The following is a 21,493-nucleotide window of genomic DNA, read 5'->3' as shown; positions in this document are numbered from 1 at the left end:
CTCTCTATTTTTCCCTCCTGTGAGGTGCAGGTGATTTCTAAAAGGGAGTCTTGACCTTTTTTCCATCATATTAGGATGTACTTTGGTGTACCTTTCCACACTACTCTGAGGTTTCCATACCCAGGGGCAATCCTAGATGTCTCAGATCTTTTTGTCCCCAAATGAATCTCTCTACCTCCAGCTTGCATTACAAATAGTGACTTTTAATATTACTTTGTACAGCAGTTTAATTTTCCTGTGGTTCCTTTTATTTCCTTAATACCCTGCCTCTGTGCTTTGTCCAGTGAGAGTAATACGCTCCCTTCATGTGTCTATCGGGTCCATCAAGTCTAGCAGAGAAGCTTGAATTTTGTCAGCATGTCTCTCTAAATGTGCAAACTCTAAAAGTTCCAGAGTGAATTTTTCAGACTTTGATGTCTCTGTGTCATGAGGACTATGTGGTGAGAAATATAATGTGGTCCAGATTCTTTGTTCTGTGAGGCAGGCAATATGTCGCTTTTTCTCACCCTAACCCCCACCCCCACCAAAATTCCTTAGATATGGGATAGCTTAAACATTATTTCGGCAATAGCTTATGAAGATTATAAAATGGTGTCAATAAAAACTATAAGAACAAGCACAACTGTAAATCTTTTTTTAAACTCCCAAAGAAAACAGCTGTTTTTCTCCGAATTTGTCCACCCTTCCTGCCCCGATCTCCATCCTAACCTTCTTAGGATCTGTGGATGCTTTGTGTGCAGTGTGTATGATGTTTGGACCTTTCTTGCATTCTGTACTAAATAAGTGTTGACACCTGACTCTCATATTTCAGTAATCAAGGGACCATATTCTTTTATGGCAAGTAATAACTTCAGATTGCTGTGATTAATATATGAGGTTCTCTTCTGGATGACTGACTGAGTGTTGGTAATGCTTGCCAAACTTCCTTAAAAAATAATAAAGAGAAATCTTTTTTTTTTAAAGAATGGCTTTCTCTAAACACAGATTGCCTGAAAACAGTAATCTTTATGTAACATGTTCAGACCTGTAATGTGTGTTATGTTGTATACAATGCAACTTCATCTGTTCCATAAAAACTATTCAGAAATTCTACATTACAGAATTAAATGATACAATTAGGGTCAAGTGAGGGAGAGAGAAGTTATCAGCAATAGGCGGGGGTTAGGGAGAAGCATGATTAGTTGAGATTTGAAATGAGCTGGTGAGTGGAAGAGAGAAAGAGACAGGAAGGCTGTATCAGATGGCAGACAAAGCAGTGGAGAAGGCCCCTGAACCAACTGTGGCCATGTAGTGTGGTATCAAGGGAGGAAGAGAGCAAGAGCAGTCATGAGGGAAAGAAGGAATGGGATGAAGATGTAAGTAGGAAAGGAGAGGGAGTTGGAGGGCAGGGAATGGGGAGGAGGAGAGAGGTAAGCAGGCCTGACTGTGCTGCTGGTGTGGTCAGGGTGCCGGTGATGCCAGTGTCTGGGGCAGCGAGTTCTCTAGGATTTTCCCAGTTTGGCTGTCCTGGTCGTTTCTAGTGAAACCCTGGTTTGGCTGGGGACAGGGAATGGAAATGAGTCTGGAAGGCTTATGGGGCAGTTGCCTTTTTCTCCTGTTTCCTCTTCTTCCAATCCTACACCTCCCAAAAGCCCTGCGAACCTGCTATGCATGTATCCCCTGGCTTCCCCGGCAGTTGTCTCAGTGGTATGGCTCTGCCTGTGGAACTTGCCCCCTGTGGCTGCTGTGAAAATCTCCTAAGTAAGTCCTTTCTAATTGTCTGATTAGTCATGGCCACTTGTACTTCTCCTGTTTCTGCCGCCGCCTTCTTCTAAGGGGTCGGTGTGTGTTGACAGGGGAGGAGGCTGTTGGACTTAGTTTTTGTTAATTTATCATATCAGTATTGGCACCCTAGAGTTCTAAAAAATAGTATCCCCAAAATGATCAGATCAGCTTAAAAATATTAGATTTTAAAAAATGTCAGGTTTTTTTAATTTGCCTTCTAGTTTTTGAGCCTTTAGGGTTCAGGATTTTGTGCCTTTTGCTGCTATCTTGAGGACTAGAAAATTTACTTTTTAAAATTTTTAATGAAAGCTGAGATTGTCCCATAATCACACAGCTCCAATGGCTGACCAAATGTCCTGAGTTGCGCAATAAAATCATGAGAGTTGGAAACACTGAATTTACATTTTTGTAGGTACAGTGCTCTGGTGACTTTTTGTAACATGCATTTAGCAATTTACCTCATAATAGTATAATGACATCATCCTGACAACAGCACCAATGACCACAGTTCCAAAGGGAGACTTGATGGTCGTCTTGCTTGAGAGAGGGGAGTAAAATCGTAGATGATCTGCTCCAAGTGTGTTGTGATAGGCATGTGCAGGAGCCATAGATCTTGCAAGGTATGTCATGGGGGAGGGGGGGTTGATCACTGCAGTAGTGGAGATATGTCTGCAGGTTTTGCATCTGTTGCTCTGGCAGAGTCTGTTGCCACTTTGAGTTGGTGTGTGCTGGACACCAGCCCCTGCCAGACACATCTCCACTGCTACAATGATCAACACCCTCCACAACTCCCCTTTCAAGATCTATGGGTCCTACACATGCCTATCACTACCCATGCAATAACTGCCCCAATAACAACTATGTAGGAGAAATCAGACAGTCACTATGCTCTCAAATGAACTTACAGAGGAAAATGATAAAAGACAAAAACACCCTGTCACCTGTGGGTGAACACTTTTCACAAAGCGATCACTTTGTATCTGACTTATCAGTCCTCATCCTTAGAGGAAACCTGCACAACAATTTCAAAAAGATGAGCCTAGAAGCTTATATTCATAACTCCGCTAGACACTAAAAATCATGGAATGCGTAGAGAGACACTGGATTTATGGCTTATTGGCACCCACCTATAACAACCCACCCAGCTGCTTTTGCCCCATCCTTTCCCTCGTCTGACTAGAGGGTTATTAGCAGGCCACTTCACTTTGAATGGTCCCTTGAAATGTGTGTTAACTATTTATGTTAAACACTCTGTTCCATCTTGATTTGAGCTATGACACTCAGTATGTTTCCCAGACCTGAGGACGAGCTCTGTGTGGCTTGAAAACTTGTCTCTTTCTCTGACCAAAGTTGGTCCAATAAAAGATATTACCTCACCCACCTTGTCCTTCTCCCTCTTTGGCATATGTAACTTATGGTGTATAAGCAATATATACACTCCGATAATCACAAAACTATGCAATACACTGATTTAGCCATACATACACTGTGAAGCTACCATAGGAAATAAACACACAACTTTATATACTATCTTTTCATTTGACTTTGTAAATTAAGGAATCAAATAAATAACTTTATTGAATTGTATTGTTTTACATTTGAGCAAATTGGTAACATTTTTTTCTCTTTAGTTAATGACTTATTGCTAACCATCTATGGGATTGTGACAATTCATGGCCATAAACAAAGATTCTTCCTTTGTTTTGGCATTGTCTGCCGAAGAATACCTTAAGCCAAAATCAAATTCCGATGGTCTTTCTCACAGACTAAACAAAAAAAACTTTTTTTCACAACCCCCTGCACACATTTTTAATGCACCAACAATATTCAATGGTAATGAAAAACTAAAATAAGAGCTTTTGTTATTGTTCCCTGCAGGCTCTGATATTTATCATCCAGGCTTTGCGTTATTAGTCTTCATTAGAAATTCTCCATTCCTAATGGCATAGTTCACAGTGCTGTAATAAATAGAGTATTTATCCGTGGGTCACTTCTAAATAAACTAATCAGATGCTGCTCATTTGGCATATATTTGCTTTTATGAATTTTGAGGCAAACAATCTGTTCTTAAAGAAAACTTCCTGCTGTACTTTTGCCAGTATGATTCCTGGCCAAAGCTCCTAGTGGTGGCAGATCTACCAAGGGGAGATTGTAGTCACTTTTCTCCTCCACAGCCTGCTCTTTGCAAGGTAGTTTGCAAATGGCTAGTGCAGCTCAAAATGTGAGTGTGGGCGAGTGGGAGAAGGCATGGCCGGTCCCCTCTGGAGCCCCTGCCATTAGGGCTGCTTCATAGTCCTGGCTATAATCTAAAGTTGCTTTGTTGGTGATAAATCCAAGGGAAGGCAGTGGCCATATCACCTCTAGGTGTCAGACTCTTGTATATTACATCTCCTTGCACAGCCTCAGTGACTTTGCCCAGTGTGTTTATTAAAGATTCCTATAGACCAGTGGTTCTCAAACTTACTTGATCGTGCCTTCCTTCTTTGTGTCTGTAGTAGTTCATGCTTCCCAACCTCCTGCCACACAAGTACGTATACCAATATATGTGGCAGTGTTGTTTCACTTGAACCAGTTTCGGTTTCTTTGTTTTTCACTTGAGTTGTTTTAATTTAGAAGTGCCACCATGGTGTCTCATGGGAGTGGTAATGTGAGTATTCTTCTCTGTGGGTTCAACTCCATGGCCAGAATATCCTTCAATTAAGGGAACCCAAAAATATGCAATAAACTGACCAATACTAAAGAGACCATCAGTCAGTGCTAGTGACCTTGCAAACTTCTGCCCATTCTCTGACCTACCTTTTCTAAGCCAGTTATTTGTGAAGTTAGCAATCTGTTAGTTGTCAATAATCTGGATCTCCCTAAATCAGGATTTAGGCCAGGACATAGGGTAGAAATAGCATTTGCTGCTCTAACGTGACTTCCTTCTGTCCATGGAAAAGGATAGTCCATCTCTACTTACTCTGGTGGACCTCTCCATGGCATTTAATACCATTGATGATTGAATGCCCCTGCTCCACCTCTAGTAGGCTGAAAGAGTAAACAAAGCCAACCTGAACTAGATCTCATCTTCAAATCGTTATGGGCAACTGTCCTTTCACCTCAGCATTCATGTGTGGAGTCCCACAAGGGTTAGTCCTCTTCTTCATATTAGTAAACAAGTGAGACCGTTGGGACAGCTGATGAGACAACATGGGCTGCCGTGCCAGCAATGCTCAGCTCCACATCATTTTACATCAAATGTGAACAGCACCATTGCTTCCTCAGTGCCTGGCCAAAATTAGTACCTGAGTGAAGATCACCAATCGGTGATCCTATTGGGCTGGGAGTTTCCAGTCAGGATATGAGCCTAAGTGCTGTACAAACATTTAGGAAGACATGATCTCAGCCCTCAGCAAGTTAGTATTTAGCTGGGAAAACTCAGACACTACAGTGATGGGGCCTTAGCAATAGCTATCTAGGTCAGTGCTTTTGATTAGTGTTTACAACAGTGTGTATAAACCACAGTAGAGCCAGCACTCTTTCCTGATCAACAAAACCAGAACCTACCAGCCAGAAAATAAAGATTAAAAAAAAACATGCTCCACTAATATCAGCCTTCATAGCTGTTTGCCCTCCTCATAGAAGCCCAAGCGACCATGCAAGGCACTGAACAGTGTAACGTAGGTGCAAGGTGTTATATGGAATATAGAAAAGCGATATTTCAAAAAGAAATATTCTAACCCTATTTTTAAAACCCCCAAACCCAAGCAGTTATGCAGCTAAAAGTGAATTAGAAGGAGATTCACTCTGGGACACCCCTTTGGTGGTATTATAATCTGTATTACTAGTTGTAGTAATATAGCTAGTAATACATACTGTGGCCCAGGGTTACACCACCAACATGTTTATGGCTGACGTAGAGCAGCGCTTCCTCAGCTCTCGTCCCCTAGCGCCCCTCCTCTACTTGCGCTACAGTGATGACATCTTCATCCTCTGGACCCACGGGAAGGAGGCCCTTGAGGAATTTCACCTGAATTTCAACAATTTCCACCTCACCATCAACCTCAGCCTGGACCAGTCCACACAAGAGATCCATTTCCTGGACACTACAGTGCTAATAAGCGATGGTCACATAAACACCACCCTATACCGGAAACCTACTGACCGCTATTCCTACCTACACGCCTCCAGCTTCCATCCAGGATGCATCAGAAGATCCATTGTCTACAGCCAAGCCCTAAGATACAACCGAATTTGCTCCAATCCCTCAGGCAGAGACAAACCTACAAGATCTTTATCAAGCATTCTTAAAACTACAATACCCACCTGGGGATGTGAGGAAACAGAATGACAGAGCGAGACAGGTACCCAGAAGTCACTTACTCCAGGACAGGCCCAACAAGGAAAATAACAGAACGCCACTGGCCATCACATACAGCCTCCAGCTAAAAGCTCTCCAGCATATTATCAATGATCTAAAACCTATCCTGGAAAACAATCCCTCAGTCTATCAGACCATGGGAGGCAGGCCAGTCCTCGCTTACAGACAGCCCCCCCCAACCTGAAGCAAATACTCACCAGGAACTACACACCACACCACAGAAACACTGACCCAGGAACCAGTCCCTGTAACAAACCTCGTTGCCTGTTCTGTCCCCATAGCTACTCTAGCGACACCATCAGAGGACCCAATCACATGAGCCACACCATCAGGGACTCATTCACCTGCATATCTACTAATGTCATATATGCCATCATGTGCCAACAATGCCCCTCTGCCATGTACATTGGCCAAACCGGACAGTCTCTACATAAAAGAATAAATTGACACAAATCGGACATCAGGAATGGTAACATACAAAAGCCAGTAGGAGAACACTTCAATCTCCCTAGAGGGGAGGGATAGCTCAGTGGTTTGAGCATTGGCCTGCTAAACCCAGGGTTGTGAGTTCAATCCTTGAGGGGGCCATTTAGGGATCTGGGGCAAAAATTGGGGATTGGTCCGGCTTTGAGCAGGGGGTTGAACTAGATGACCTCCTGAGGTCCCTTCCAACCCTGATATTCTATGGTTCTATAGCAGATTTAAAAGTAGCCATGCTTGAACAAAAAAACCTTCAAAAACAGACTTCAAAGAAAAACTGAAGAACAAAAATTCATTGTAACTTTAACACCATTAATTTGGGCTTGAATAGGGACTGGGAGTGGCTGGCTCACTATAAAAGCAACTTTCCCTCTCCTGGAATTGACACCTCCTCATCAATTATTAGGAGTGAACTACATCCACCCTGATTGAATTGGCCCTGTCAGCACCGGTTCTCCACTTGTTAGGTAACTCGCTTCTCTTCATGTGTCAATATAATAATGCTTGCATCTGTAATTTTCACTCCATGCATCTGAAGAAGTGGGCTTTTTTACCCACAAAAGCTATGCCCAAATAAATCTGTTAGTCTTTAAGGTGACATTGGACTCCTCGTTGTTTTTGTGCATACAGACTAACATGGCTACCCCTGATAGCTGTAGCTTTGTATTTGTTATGCTTATGAAATATTTTGGAATTCTCCTTCCTGATACTCAAGTCTCATAAGACTAAAAATAATGAATCACATTATGTATCTTTTTGGGGGGCTGTGGGGATTTTGCATACAAAATACACTACAGTTTATTACATGATTTGTTCCTTAAAAGCCTACATGCAGTATTAAAGTGACATTACCACTCATTTTTGGGGGGAGGGAGAAAATGTTCTTTGTGTTAAAGTGGCAAGTTGTTTAGAAGACTTAAAAACCAATTTTTACCTGAAAGGAGACTGGTCTATTTTGAATCTTCTGAGGTACAGTCGTATCAGGGTGACCTTCTGGGAAATGTACAACACTGTTTGATTTGTCAATTTACAATAAATTACTCTGAAAAGTCTTACCTATACATGTTCATGAAAATAAAGCTACCCATGCAAGATTTTATTCTTCAGGGTGAGAGACAACTTGTTGTTGTTGTATTAAATCTCCAGTAGGCAATCACAGGAGGGGTAATTGGACGGCCAGAGACATTCTGTCTGAATAACCGGAGCTGAGATTGAATTATTTATCAGTAAATGAAATGGTTATTTTCATAACCAGCTTTCACGGGCGCTCGTGAAGTGGTAATCATTTCTGCCCTCAATTCATATCTCCACTGGCCGAAATCAGTTGCAGAATTTCTTTATGACCCCATTAGATTACCCAGGGGGCAGGTGTCAATATCTTTCTGGAGAGAACCTGAGTTCTGAGTCCCAAATTTTCTTCCTCTAATTCACAGTTCCTGAGTAAAGTGATAAGAATGATAGTCTAATGTGTCTAAGCATACTACTGCTGGAACATAAATTTATCAATCAACCCTGATCTCTTTTGAAGTTATTAATTGCGTGGTATTCTAAAGATGTATTTTTATGACTCATGATATCTGTCAAACTTGAATGCAAGTTAAAACCTGTGATTTAAAATGTTGTGTGTGCATCTTAAGGAATACCCTGATGGTAATCAAATTTACATACAGCCCTCAGGGATTTTCCTCATGAGGAATTCTCTTCTGTGCCTGAAATAACCTGCACCTGCAAGCAGCAGAGGGAAACTTATGGCATATTGCTTGAGGTGGAGGGGGACAGGAGAATTGATATCTTTGTTTTCCACATGAGTATTTATGTAAGATAAGGGCAGCCCTAGAGGTTTCTGAAAGTTAGGTGTCTGAGCTTCCAAGCTGAGCATGCACTAATTGGAAAAACGTTAAGCCATGCCATATGTATGAACTGGGTTCTTGTGATGGGTTGTACCCTCCGGGGTGCAGTCTGGAAGCCATTGGAACCACTGTTCCCCCTAACCATTCAGCTGGGATGGGGTTTCTCACACTGCTCTGCTGATGATACACAGCTAGCCTCTCCAGGCCCTGTTAGCACCCAACATGACAACAGGTGGCACCACACACCCAACTGAGTTACTAGAGTGCTTTACCTAAGCCATTTATGGACCCACAATGGAGCACCAGCCAATTTCCCAGCTCCCAGCCTTACACTCCTGCTAGAGTATAGACCCAGAATTATACCATCTTGTACTGCATAGGGATCTGTACAGTGCAAGCTCATTAATATGGTTTGCTCCCCCCTCGATGTGGGAAAGATATGCACCAAGCCTTTGCTAGCTGAGTATTTCACTCAGAAACGCGCTGGTTAAGATAAAACAAGTTTATTAACTACACAAAGTTAGATTTTAAGTGATTATAAGTGATAGCAAACAGCTCAAAGCAGGTTAGCCAGGAAATTAAACAATTAAGCAATCTAAGCCTAACGTACTAGATAAGATTTGAATCAGAAATATCTCGCCCTGATTGATGATACAAGCAGGCTTACAGATTCTTGAGACACGGGCTATGTTTGCTCTGCAGCCTGGATTCCCCTCCCCTGTTCCAAGTCCTTTGTCTTCCAGAGCTTCTTTGAGGTGTTGAGTTGGGGAAGAGTGAAGACCAGACATGATGTCACTCCCCACCTTATATAGTTTCTCCATATGGCAGGAACCCTTTGTTCCAAGCTAAGTTTCCAGCCTAGCTTGTCACAAAAAATACAAAATGGAGTTCAGTATCATGTGGTCTGGTCACACACCCTTGCATGACTTGCTGAGTCATAGTAGCCATTATTCCGAGGCTGGCTGAAGCGTTCCAAGGTGAGGACAAACCTTTTCCATGGTTCTTTGTTTTGCTGATGGGCCGTTAGCACTGTCTAGCTTCTTCACTGTTGTACCTGAAAGGCTAGCTGTGGGTGTTTCCAACTTCACAACATCTTTCAGTAACACATACATAGCAAAACTTCATAAGTTCACATACAATAATAACACAACCCAACAGGATATTAATGTTCAACAGATCAAGACTTTTAGAATGATACTTTACAAGGCATACTTTTTACAATATGCCCTGAAAAAGAACAAGAAAAAATCTGCACAGACACACCCCTAGAACCCCGACCAGGGGTATTCTATCTGCTACCCAAGATCCTTAAACCTGGAAATCCTGGACACCCCATCATCTCAGGCATTGGCACCCTGACAGCAGGATTGTCTGGCTATGTAGACTCCCTCCTCGGGCCCTATGCTACCAGCACTCCCAGCTATCTTTGAGACACCCCTGACTTCCTGAGGAAACTACAATCCATCGGTGATCTTCCTGAAAACACCATCCTAGCCACTATGGATGTAGAAGCCCTCTACACCAACATTCCACGCAAAGATGGACTACAAGCTGTCAGGAACACTATCCCCGATAATGTCACGGCTAACCTGGTGGCAGAACTTTGTGACTTTGTCCTTACCCATAACTATTTCACATTTGGGGACAATGTATACCTTCAAATCAGCGGCACTGCTATGGGTACCTGCATGGCCCCACAGTATACCAACGTTTTTATGGCTGACTTAGAACAACGCTTCCTCAGCTCTCGTCCCCTAATGCCCCTAGTCTACTTGTGCTACATTGATGACATCTTCAATATCTGGACCCATGGAAAAGAAGCCCTTGAAGAATTCCAATATGATTTCAACAATTTCCATCCCACCATCACCCTCAGCCTGGACCAGTCCACACAAGAGATTCACTTCCTGGACACTACGGTGCTAATAAGCGATGGTCACATAAACACCACCCTATACCGGAAACTTACTGACCGCTATGCCTACCTAAATGCCTTCAGCTTTCATCCAGACCACACCACACGATCCATTGTCTACAGCCAAAGCTCTAAGATACAACTGCATTTGCTCCAACCCCTCAGACAGAGACAAACACCTACAAGATCTCTATCAAGCATTCTTACAATCAGAATACCCACCTACTGAAGTGAAGAAACAGATTGACAAAGCCAGAAGAGTACCCAGAAGTTACCTACAGGAGAGGCCCAACAAAGAAAATAACAGAACGCCACTAGCCATCACCTTCACCCCAACTAAAACCTCTCCAATGTATCATCAAGGATCTACAACCTATCCTGAAGGATGACCCATCACTCTCACAGATCTTGGGAGACTGGCCAGTCCTCGCTTACAGACAGCCCCCCAACCTGAAGCAAATACTCACCAGCAACCACACACCACATAACAAAAACACTAACCCAGGAACCTATCCTTGCAACAAAGCCCGTTGCCAACTCTGTCCACGTATCTGTTCAGGGGACACCATCATAGGACCTAATCACATCAGCCACACTATCAGAGGCTCGTTCACCTGCACATCCACCAATGTGATATCCATCATGTGCCAGCAGTGCCCCTCTGCTATGTACATTGGCCAAACTGGACAGTCTCTACATAAAAGAATAAATGGACACAAATCAGATGTCCAGAATTATAACATTCAAAAACCAGTTGGAGAACGCTTCAATCTCTTTGGTCACTCGATTACAGACCTAAAAGTGGCAATTCTTCAACAAAAAAACTTCAAACCCAAACTCCAATGAGAGACTGCTGAATTGGAATTAATTTGCAAACTGGATACAATTAACTTAGGCTTGAATAAAGACTGGGAGTGGATGTGTCATTACACAAAGTAAAACTATTTCCCCATGTTTGTTTCCCCCTCCCCTACTGTTCCTCACACGTTCTTGTCAACTGCTGGAAATGGCCCACTTTGATTATCACAACAAAAGGTACCCCTCCGCCCCCGCTCTTCTGCTGGTAATAGCTCACCTTACCTGATCACTCTCCTTACAGTGTGTATGGTAACACCCATTGTTTCTTGTTCTCTATGTATATAAATCTCCCCACTGTATTTTCCACTGAATGCATCCGATGAAGTGAGCTGTAGCTCACGAAAGCTTATGCTCAAATAAATTTGTTAGTCTCTAAGGTGCCACAAGGACTCCTTTTCTTTTTGCAGATACAGACTAACACGGCTGCTACTCTGAAACCTATAATCATATTACTATGGTGAATGTGGGGTGCACAGTGTCACATTTCTGATTTCTGAACACACTATGATAAACTTGATATGCAGCACATCCCAGTCCAATGGAACTCTGGTTTAATAAAAAACTCCACAGCTTCCCTGTTCTTTTTTGCACTCCATTCCTCTTCATACATGCTCAGGACTGTTGTCTTGACCTTTCTCAAGTAGTAGCCTGCAGTGTAGCCAGTTATTGCACCTCATACGGAGGTCAGATTTAATGTTTATCATCAAGAGTTACTGTAGGGCTTGAAGGTGAATCAGGATGAGGATATGTTAAGTTATTTTCATCCCGTTTATAAAATTGCAATTTATATTAATGAAAATGTTTAATCAACACTTTGGTTTAAAAAAAAAAAAGTCCCGTGAATTGATTTCTGTGGCTCAGCTGACACTTCAAAAAAATGTATTGTAATTTCAAATATGAATTGGGCCCATCAGAGCTATTGTATACAAACTGAGTACACAATATAACATGCAATTTCAGTTATGTTGCAAATCATGTGTTAAAGATATTTCCTAAAAGGAATCTTCCCCCCGCCCCGTCACAACTTTTATTCCCCCTCCCCAATTCAAGCCCTGAATGAATCTGAGTAAATCAAAACAGCACAATTACCTAACAGATTCAGACCTGCTTTCCTTAATTTGTGTGACTCCATCAAAGATTAAGCTAGATGTGAAGAACGTAGTTAAATCTTTCCTCGCTACTCATTCCTCTACTGCCAAATTGTATTTTACCTTTCAGTGTATTTTGTGAAGTGCTGTGTCCTCTTAGAGGAGTGCGTAACATTAAGCACATGTTTAAATTCCATTTACTTCAACTAAGTGCTTTTCAGAATTGGGGCCAGAGTGCTCTATGAATAAAAAAGAAGTGTGTGTATTTCTGATACTGTCATATAAATGTATGAAAACCTATATTCACAACAGGTGCTGCCTTCTCCTGCAAAGATGGTGACCTTTCTTGCTGCCTTTCTTTCCTCCCTCCTTAATATCTCCCTGTCCGATTTTCTGGGTCTCAGGCTTTAGCTCTTTCTGCCTTCCTGGAAGAGGTTCTGTAGACTTAGACGCAACAGGTTAGCTTCTCCATTCATACTCTTTGCATGGTTTGTGTTACTGTAGAACATAAAAATTCTACCGTGGGAAAAGAAAAGTTAGAGGGGATTAGATAGAGGTATTAAAAATTGATGAGAAAACAGATCAGTCCTTTCTTTTTCTTGTGCTTAAGGGTATAAACTGATCATCTGTTGGGGTTGGGAAGGTATTTCAAAACTCTTCCCTATGGTACAGCTTTACACAATTGGATTGGTAAATAAAGGGGTAAGGGATGATTCACACCTTTCTTTGGAAGGATCAGGTATTGCCAAGGCTAGAGTCAGGAGACCAGAGTAGGCGACATTCGGTCTTGTTTTGCAAACCCTTAATTCTTAGGGTGTGTATGTGCAAGGATGTTATCAGCAGATCTTTGTTGTTGTTTCAGTTCCTCTGAGATATGAGACACATCTGAAATTAGAATCTGGCTTTCGAACTGCCTTTTTTTTTTCCTTTTAATTTCAAGCCCAACAATGTTTCAAAATGTGAAATGAACTGATCCTCTCAGAAGGATGTATTTAAGTAAATTGGTACTGTATTTAAGACTGTAAACTTCAGTAGAACATAAAGCTGCAACTGGCATATTGGTTTTGGCTGTTGATTTTACAGTATGTTCTGTAATTTTATGTAATCTTCACACAACATGGCAAACTCTAAACAAAAGAATGAGGGGAAGAGAGAACCTTAAAGTCATATGTCCAGGTTATGTGGCAAAAATAGCACTTGGGAGCACACCCAAGCCTTAAAATATTATTCTGTAGCTATATAGTTACAATAGATTTGAACGGTTGAAGTTTGTCACTTTCCCTAGTGCCAAGCTAGTGAATGGAATACTGCCTCTCAGAATAAAGTCTTTACATTCTATTTTAGCTTGTAACTATGTTTGGGGATACTTTTAAGTGGTGTAGTCCTGTTTTGATGTTTTGGTGCCAAGTCTAACATTGTCTAATGGCAACAAATCGTAGAAACTTGTGGTTTGTTTCAAGTAATATATGTAGGTTATTTTAGTTGTGGGCTCTTAATCTGACACAACACAGAAGTGGTGCTAGGAGATTCCCTCCCATGACAGTCAGAATGAAAATAGCTCTGTGGCCCTTCCCCCCGCCACCTCCTTTCCTGGCTATACATTATTATTTATTCTAATGTTAACACAATATACAATAGAACTTCTGAGTTATGAACACCTTGGGAATTGAAGGTATTCGTAACACTGAAATGTTCATAACTCTGAACAAAATGTTATGGTTGTTCTTTAAAAAGTTTACAGCTGAACATTGACTTAATACAGCTTTGAAACTTTACTGTGCAGATGAAAAATGCTGCTTTTATCCATCTTAATTTAAATAAACACAGAGAGTTTCCTTACCTTGTCAAATCTTTGTTTTAAACTTTCCGTTTTTTTAGTTTACAGTTAACACTGTATTGTACTGTATTTGCTTTTTATTTTTTTATTTTTGTCTCTGCTGCTGCCTGATTCTGTACTTCTGGTTCCAAATGTGGGGTGTGGTAGACAGGTCAGTTCGTAATTCTGGTGTTTGTAACTCTGAGGTTCTACTGTAATGTGCTAGACGCTATTGACATACAGAGAACGACACAGTCCCTGCCCCAAAAAGATCTACGCAGATGGACCTTGGCACCATGCAGTCCCTCATTCCGTTACTGGGATTCCACATAGCTCAGGGGTTCACCCATGTGAAACCACTTGCATGTCTAAAGCATATCCGGTAAAGGGATTGAACACTGCCTGCTTGCACTCCCATTATGCATGTGAGTAGTCCATTGGATTTTTATCAGAAACCCTTGTATGTAAAGTTACTCATATGCATAAGTGTTTCCAGCGTAATGTTCCATGTTTGATATTTAACCCACGCTACCTATTTAACATTTAAAACTTGTATTGTTTATGTTGAGCCTTTGCCCATTGTTAATGTAAGCAGAGTCAGAATGAGCTCTACCCTGACATGTGGTGGTAAGCTGTGGAAAAGGACTTCAGGGGCTGATCTCATTTGCATGAGCACACCCACCCTGCCTAGCATGGTGGACTGCTTGCCCAAATGGTCACTTTGGCTGCTGTGGGATCCCCAGTCTCTCTGTTGTTGGGGCAGGAGTAATAAAGGGTTGTTATCCTAGTTATGTGAATCAAGGACAGTAGAACTGTACGTGGCATTTTATGACAGAGGGACTCACCCTCAACTAAGTAGCACTCACTAGACAAGGGACATGGGTTCCAAAACCCAGTGAATTGAGAGAGGCTGGGAACAGGGGCCTTAAACTTTGACTGACCCCTCCTGTAATAACAGAGCTAATTTTGGCTCCCTTAGGAGTCTTGTTACATGCTGCAGAGCTGAAATCACTGATACCTAGTTCTAAGCATTAGACCTACTTTGGGCTAGTGCACTAGCTACTTTGGGCTTTGCGTCAGCACTGAGGCTCCCCCTACTACCAGCTAAAAATCACTGAGAGCTGAAATCACTGAAGAGCTGAAGTTACTGAGAGCTGTAGGGAGGGGCCTGAAGACAAGTTGGTGAGCCGACAGCAGAATGGCTAGCGTGGAGAGCGGAGCGGTTAGCCGGGCAGCTGGTAGAGAGGAGCAGACAGCAGGACGGCTACCGGAGAGGCGTGGAGAGCAGAGCGGAGTGAATAGCAGGGCGGCTGTTGGAAAGGAGCAGACAGCAGGGCAGCTAGCAGAGAGTGGAGTAGAGTGGGCAGCAGGGCGGCTGGTGGAGAGGCGCGGCTGGCGGTGAAGACTGCAGCAGAACCCCATGGAGAGGCATGGCACTCGGCCGTTGACCCGAGCAGTGGAGCATGTAAGATGCCCCCCATACCTCCCTTCACTTCCACCCAGGCTGGTAGGTATACTCCGCAGATGAACTTCTGAGCTCTGAGGGGCTGCACTGACCAAGGACAGAAACTGTGGCGGGGTGACTATTGGGTTGCTGGACTTGAGACCCTGAGGGGAAAAGGACACTGCCAAACTTACTTGGGGTGGGTCTTTTGCTCATGGTTGGTGTTATGAATCCTGTTTTTGGTGTTTCCGCAACATAATGCCGCATTGTTTCCCTCCTTTATTAAAAGGCTTTTGCTGCACTCAGACTCTGTGCTTGCGAGAGGGGAAGTATTGCCTCTTAGAGGCGCCCAGGGGGGTGGTATGTAATTGTCCCAGGTCACTGGGTGGGGGCTTGAGCCGGTTTTGCATTGTGTTGTTGAAACAGAACCCCTAGATACTGAACCCAGGCCTTGTTGCTGCCAACTGTGACGGGCAGAAGGGTTACATTAATAATTATTTTAATTCTTGTCTTGCTGCTTGCCAGCCAGGCTGAATTGAAAAGCTCCAATGAGAAAAATTCTCCTCTTAGCCAAAAATAAGAGTGTTTCAAGTGGTAATGAGTGCTCTCCTACATTTTGTGATCAAAATGGTTAAGAATCTCTCCTCTAATTCCAAGAGACAGGGCACAGTGTCATTCCCCCCCCCCCCCCTTGAAGCTTGGTTCCCTATAATATTTGAAAACTTCTGCTATGTGCTACCTATGCAACAGAGAGGTTTGCTGGTCACCACATGTGGTTGTCATTGTGCAGGGGGCTGATGGCCCCCAGCAAGAAGCTCGGTATTGGCTCGATGGTCTGCCATGCGCAAGGGAATCTTATAGCAGAAAAGATGAATTTCTAAACAAACTGAGGAACAGGAAAGTCCTCTTGAAATGTCCTCCGAAATCTGACATCCTTCCTCTTCTTTCTGCCAAGAACCAGACAATCTCTTAGGAAGCTCCTGTCTGGCTACTCACATTTGTGGACTGGCTGTGGCTTTTCCACATGCACACACCATAAATTCTTGCATACCTCACTAGCAGGTAATAGATGAAGGGTATGACACATATGTGGGGATAATTAAATGGTTCTGGAGAAGTAATACAAAGAATGTGGTGTTACCTGCATGTCTGCATGTTTTGGCATGGTACTTTGTTTATAAATAAATTGTCCAATTTATGTATTGTGCACTGTTTGTGAATGTGAGCCCTTTATTGTATTGCCTACTGGTTCAGCAATGTGGTCACAATCTCCTAATTTCTACCTTACTTTGTCAGTTACTTCGGTAAGGCCCCAACCCAACAAAGCATGTGAGAAATGCCACTGAAGTCAGTGAGACTGTTCATATGCTCCATCTGATGTCAATAGGATTAATCATGTGCATAGGCCCCTGTTCAGCAGAACATTTTACCAGATGCGTGACTCCATCCCTGTTCAGCAAAGTACTTAACTGTGAGTAGTCCCACTGAAGACCTCACATACTTAAAATGAAGCACTTGCTTAAGTGCTTTGATGAACTGGAGCCAACATAGTGTGCTGGGTCAGGGCCTAACTGCTGATCCCTGGACAGGGTCATAGTTAGAACATTTTAAGTGTATTTGGCAGTTTATATAGCAAAAGTTTCACAAAATGTATTTAAAATGCTTTAAGGACGTTTTTCCACACGTGGGTAAATATTGTAGTTTTTAAGTGCCTCGTTTACTTAGGCTTGACAACTTAGACACAAAGGTATAATTGTTTCATGAACTGATCCTATATCATTTATTCCTTGTCCTTAATAATGGGGTTTGTATGTTTGAGGATTGTACTGTATCAAAATATTGGTCCAATTTATTGTTTCAGTTCCTTTTGAAATGTTTTGCCAAATGCTTCTCTGTGTTTCTTTATCAATTACGGATTGTTGGGGGGCAGTAATTACCAATCATTTTCTGTAGGTCTGAATTTAAATCTATTTAAATGTTATGCTCTAATAAAATATATAAAACAGTAGGCTCTCCTCCTCAAATATTAAACATGGAGATTATTCTGTGAACACAGAAGTCATTTTTTCCTAAAGCTAATCCTATGATCATCAGATTCCGTGGATTAATCTTGATGATGGTTTCTTGTTAAAATTGTATAGTTTCATGTTGTGGCTTTTGCCTGTAATCAGCTGGAATTTGAGAGCTGCAGCCAGTTTTTGTAAGACACCACCGAAATATAAAGCATGCCATCAATGTATTTTTAACGTAGGATTGTGCTCCCCCTTCCTTCTAAAATATCCATGTTTATTAGTGCTGTGATAACATTATTTAGCACTTGATAGCCAAACAATGAACAAACATTAAGGAATAAACCTTCTCAGCACTCCTGTGAGATATAGAAACATATTTCGCATTTTAGAGATGGGGAAACTAAGGCAGAAGTGAAGTGGCTTTTCCAGTGTCATACAGTCAGTGAGTGGCACAGCTGGGAATGGAACGTGGGACTCCTGACTCACAAGTCCATATGCCATCCACTGAATCATGCTAGCTTTTCTAGTATGCTATCTCCTAAAGCAAATGGACAGTCCTGGTTCAGTTATGATATGGCTACTTATTTTAGGGGTAAATCCAGCCCACTCTTCCTTATGGTTCCACTAAGGAAAAAGGAAAGGCTAGAAGTAGAGAGAACAGCATAGAGGGCATGAGAGAAGATGGGACATAGGGAAATTGAAGGAAATTTCCTACTGCCCAGATGTACCATCCTTCTCCCTCCATGTACATGCCATTGAAGGGTTCCTTGCCATCGTTTTAGCCAGCACGCACCCAGCCTAGCTAGCTGGGGTGGGCTCTGGATTTGCACCTTAGAGTTTGATCCTGCACCTATACAGGTCAATGGCAAAACTTCCATTGACTTCACTTGGAGTCTATACCTTTGCTGGTATAACACATCTGTGTTGAAGTCCAATGTTTGCCATTTTTCTTTGTGCAAATAGATGTCACAAAAAAGCATAAATGACACACTCTACAAGTAAAGCAAGGTCAACAGTTTTACATTCACCTTTGGGATTCCCGTAATCCATTTCCTGACTAAAACAATGATGACAAAGACCAGTATTACTACTACAAGCACAATCAGCACATAATGAAAACCAGAGATGTGATTGCTGTCTTCCATTTTTAATAAGAAAATGAGCAGATGGACGCGATAGAGGGATGCTGAATAAAATTGTTTACTTTTATTTGGTTTTGGGGTTTTTTTTATTCCATCCAACACACAAAGCAGAAAATCTCAGATGAGTAGTTCAGATTTAGCATGATTAACCTAAGATTTCAAAAATGTGTTAAAAGTATGTGGCAAGTTTGTTCAGAAGTGCTTATATCCCAATTTCCAAAATGATCAGGCACTTAGGAACCTAGATTCCATTGACTTTAAATGGGATGTAGGCTCCTAAGTCACCTAGACACTTTAAAAACTTTTATCCATAATGTTTGATTAAAAACTGTCTCAAATTATTCAACCAAGAATCTCCTAATTTTGCTGGAATAGACAATGATCATTAAAATATCAATATCTTCATGTGGTGCTTTGAGACTGAAGCTTGCACTTGGTATTACACAATGTGATTGGAAATGCTACTAAATTCAATATTGTATACTGGAAGGCTGTTACAATGCAATATTTATACAGGCCTCAGCAGTTTTTCATTAAATGTAAACTAAGTAACAAATGCAAGGGCTAGGAAGTCTGTGCTGTACAAAAATATGAGTAAGAAAAGACATTTGATTGACAATTGCTTCAGGGGCCTGATCTAAAGCCCACTGGACTCCCATTGAATTGATTTCAGTGGGCATTGGATCAGGCCAAAATTAAATTGCACTTTTTGCTACTGTTCTTGTAAATCAAAATAAACGAGGGTTGTCAATTAATCGCAGTTAACCCAAGTGATTAATGCTAAATAAATTAACTAGATTAGAAAAAATCGCGATTAATTGCAGATTTAATTGTACTGTTAAACAATAATAGAATACCAATTTAAATTTATTATAAATATTTGTGGATGTTTTTCTACATTTTCAAATATATTGATTTCAGTTGCAACACAGAACACAAAGTGTACAGTGCTCACTTTATATTATGTTGATTACTAATATTTGCATTGTAAAAAAGAAACAGAAAATAGTATTTTTCCATTCACCTCATACAAGTACTGTAGTGCAATCTCTATCGTGAAAGTGCAATTTACAAATGTGGAACTTTTTTTCGCATAACTGCACTCAAAAACAAAACAATATCAAAATTTGAGTCTACAAGTCCACTCAGTCGTACTTCTTGTTCAGCCAATCGCTCAGACAAACAAGTTTGTTTACATTTATGGGAGATAATGCTGCCCGCTTCTTATTTAGGATGTCACGTGAAAGTGAGAACAGGCGTTCTCATGGCACTGTTGGAGCCAGTGTTGCAAGGTATTTACGTGCCAGATATGCTAAACATTTGTATACCCTTTCATGCTTTGACTTATAGATTACACTTTTAAAAATCGTTTTTACAGTGAAAATATTTGTAATAAAAATAACAATATAAAGTGAGCACTGTGCACTTTGCATTGTGTTGTAATTGAAATCAATATATTTGAAAATGTAGAAAAACATCCAAAAATATAATAAATTTAAATTGGTATTCTGTTATTGTTTAACAGTGTGATTAAAACTGCGATTAATTGTGACTGGGTTTTTTTTTAATCCTTGGATAGGTTTATTTTAGGGCTATCTTGATTTTCAAGCACAGAGGCTGAAAGGGTTCACATCGGGCCAATTCTCCCCCCAATGCCAGGAGTGAGTAGTTGAATTGGGTTCAGGCGTCCTTTTCTCTCCCCCATAGCCCATGGAGGGGCTATCAAAATGACTCTATTGTATGTTACTCTACTCCAGTGGGTGAAGAGCCCTAGGCACCTCTATCACAGTTCTATTTTAAGGGGTAAGATCAGAGGATCTGCACAGTGCCTGCCTTCCCATATGCCCCCCTCATAGCTGAACTCTGTGCTGCATGAAGGGTATGAACCCTTTAACAATGGAACCCGCTGCCAAGTCCACTTCCAGCTCAGCTGTGGAAGTGAGGGCTGGATTTCTCGTATTGGAGTTTGTGGCCTGTTGCAGGTTTTCTATGGAACATCAGTAAAGCAGAGCAGAGAACCTAGTGCAAATTCCTTTTAGGTTCTGTGTTTGCCACGCATTTCAAATCGAGGGCTTTCAACATGCTGATTAAGCTGCTTCATGTAGTTGTGCAGGATGGAGATGGGAGGCCATGCTGGCAGAGCAGACAAGGCATGCTTTCTGGGGAGTTACTAGTAGCAATGGCATAAATGGGAAGGACAAAACTGCAGACATAAAGGAGCAGCAAATTGGGCTCAGATCATGGGGGACACAGGCGGTGCAGGCATGAAAACAAAAACTACACAGTAACAAAGCTGTTTCTCCTGGAGGCGAGAATGGAAGGAGAGTAGTTGTTTCTATTTTTAAATACATGGGAGATGTTCAGACACACTGTCTATGGTGATAAGTATCTCTGCAATTCTTACCCACCCTGCTAGCCTACAGCAATTGTCCAGATCCTTCAAAGAAAGCTGACCTGTCATTTCTTTAGCTTGAATGACCATGGAAGACTTAAAACAAAAACAAAACAAAACAACCTTTTGATTGGGCAGAACTATGTTTGCAGGGAATGTAACCAGCCTTTCACTTATATAAGTTGTGCTGTAAACCATGGTTGTTCTTCAGTCACACACATTTACTGCAGCTGTTTGGCAGTTTTACTACAGCTGGTTGGCATGATGGCTGTTAACAGCCACTTATACTAGGGAACCATCTTACAGTGAAATCACTCCGTCGTCCGACTCCCCCTCTCAAATAACTTTCACATTCGCTGAAGTTCCTGTTGA

The 21,493-nt window shown here is 41.7% G+C and overlaps 1 protein-coding gene across 2 annotated transcripts in view; it reads left to right on the top strand.

Moving 5' to 3' along the window:
- Positions 1-21,493, top strand: part of SRPX (sushi repeat containing protein X-linked) — a 73,460-nt gene that overhangs the window by 21,732 nt on the left and 30,235 nt on the right. The window lies entirely within an intron of this gene.

This window comes from Lepidochelys kempii, chromosome 1 (genome assembly GCF_965140265.1).
Source record: "Lepidochelys kempii isolate rLepKem1 chromosome 1, rLepKem1.hap2, whole genome shotgun sequence".
Taxonomy (NCBI): Eukaryota; Metazoa; Chordata; order Testudines; family Cheloniidae; genus Lepidochelys; species Lepidochelys kempii.
This window is presented reverse-complemented; position numbering and strand designations above follow the sequence as displayed.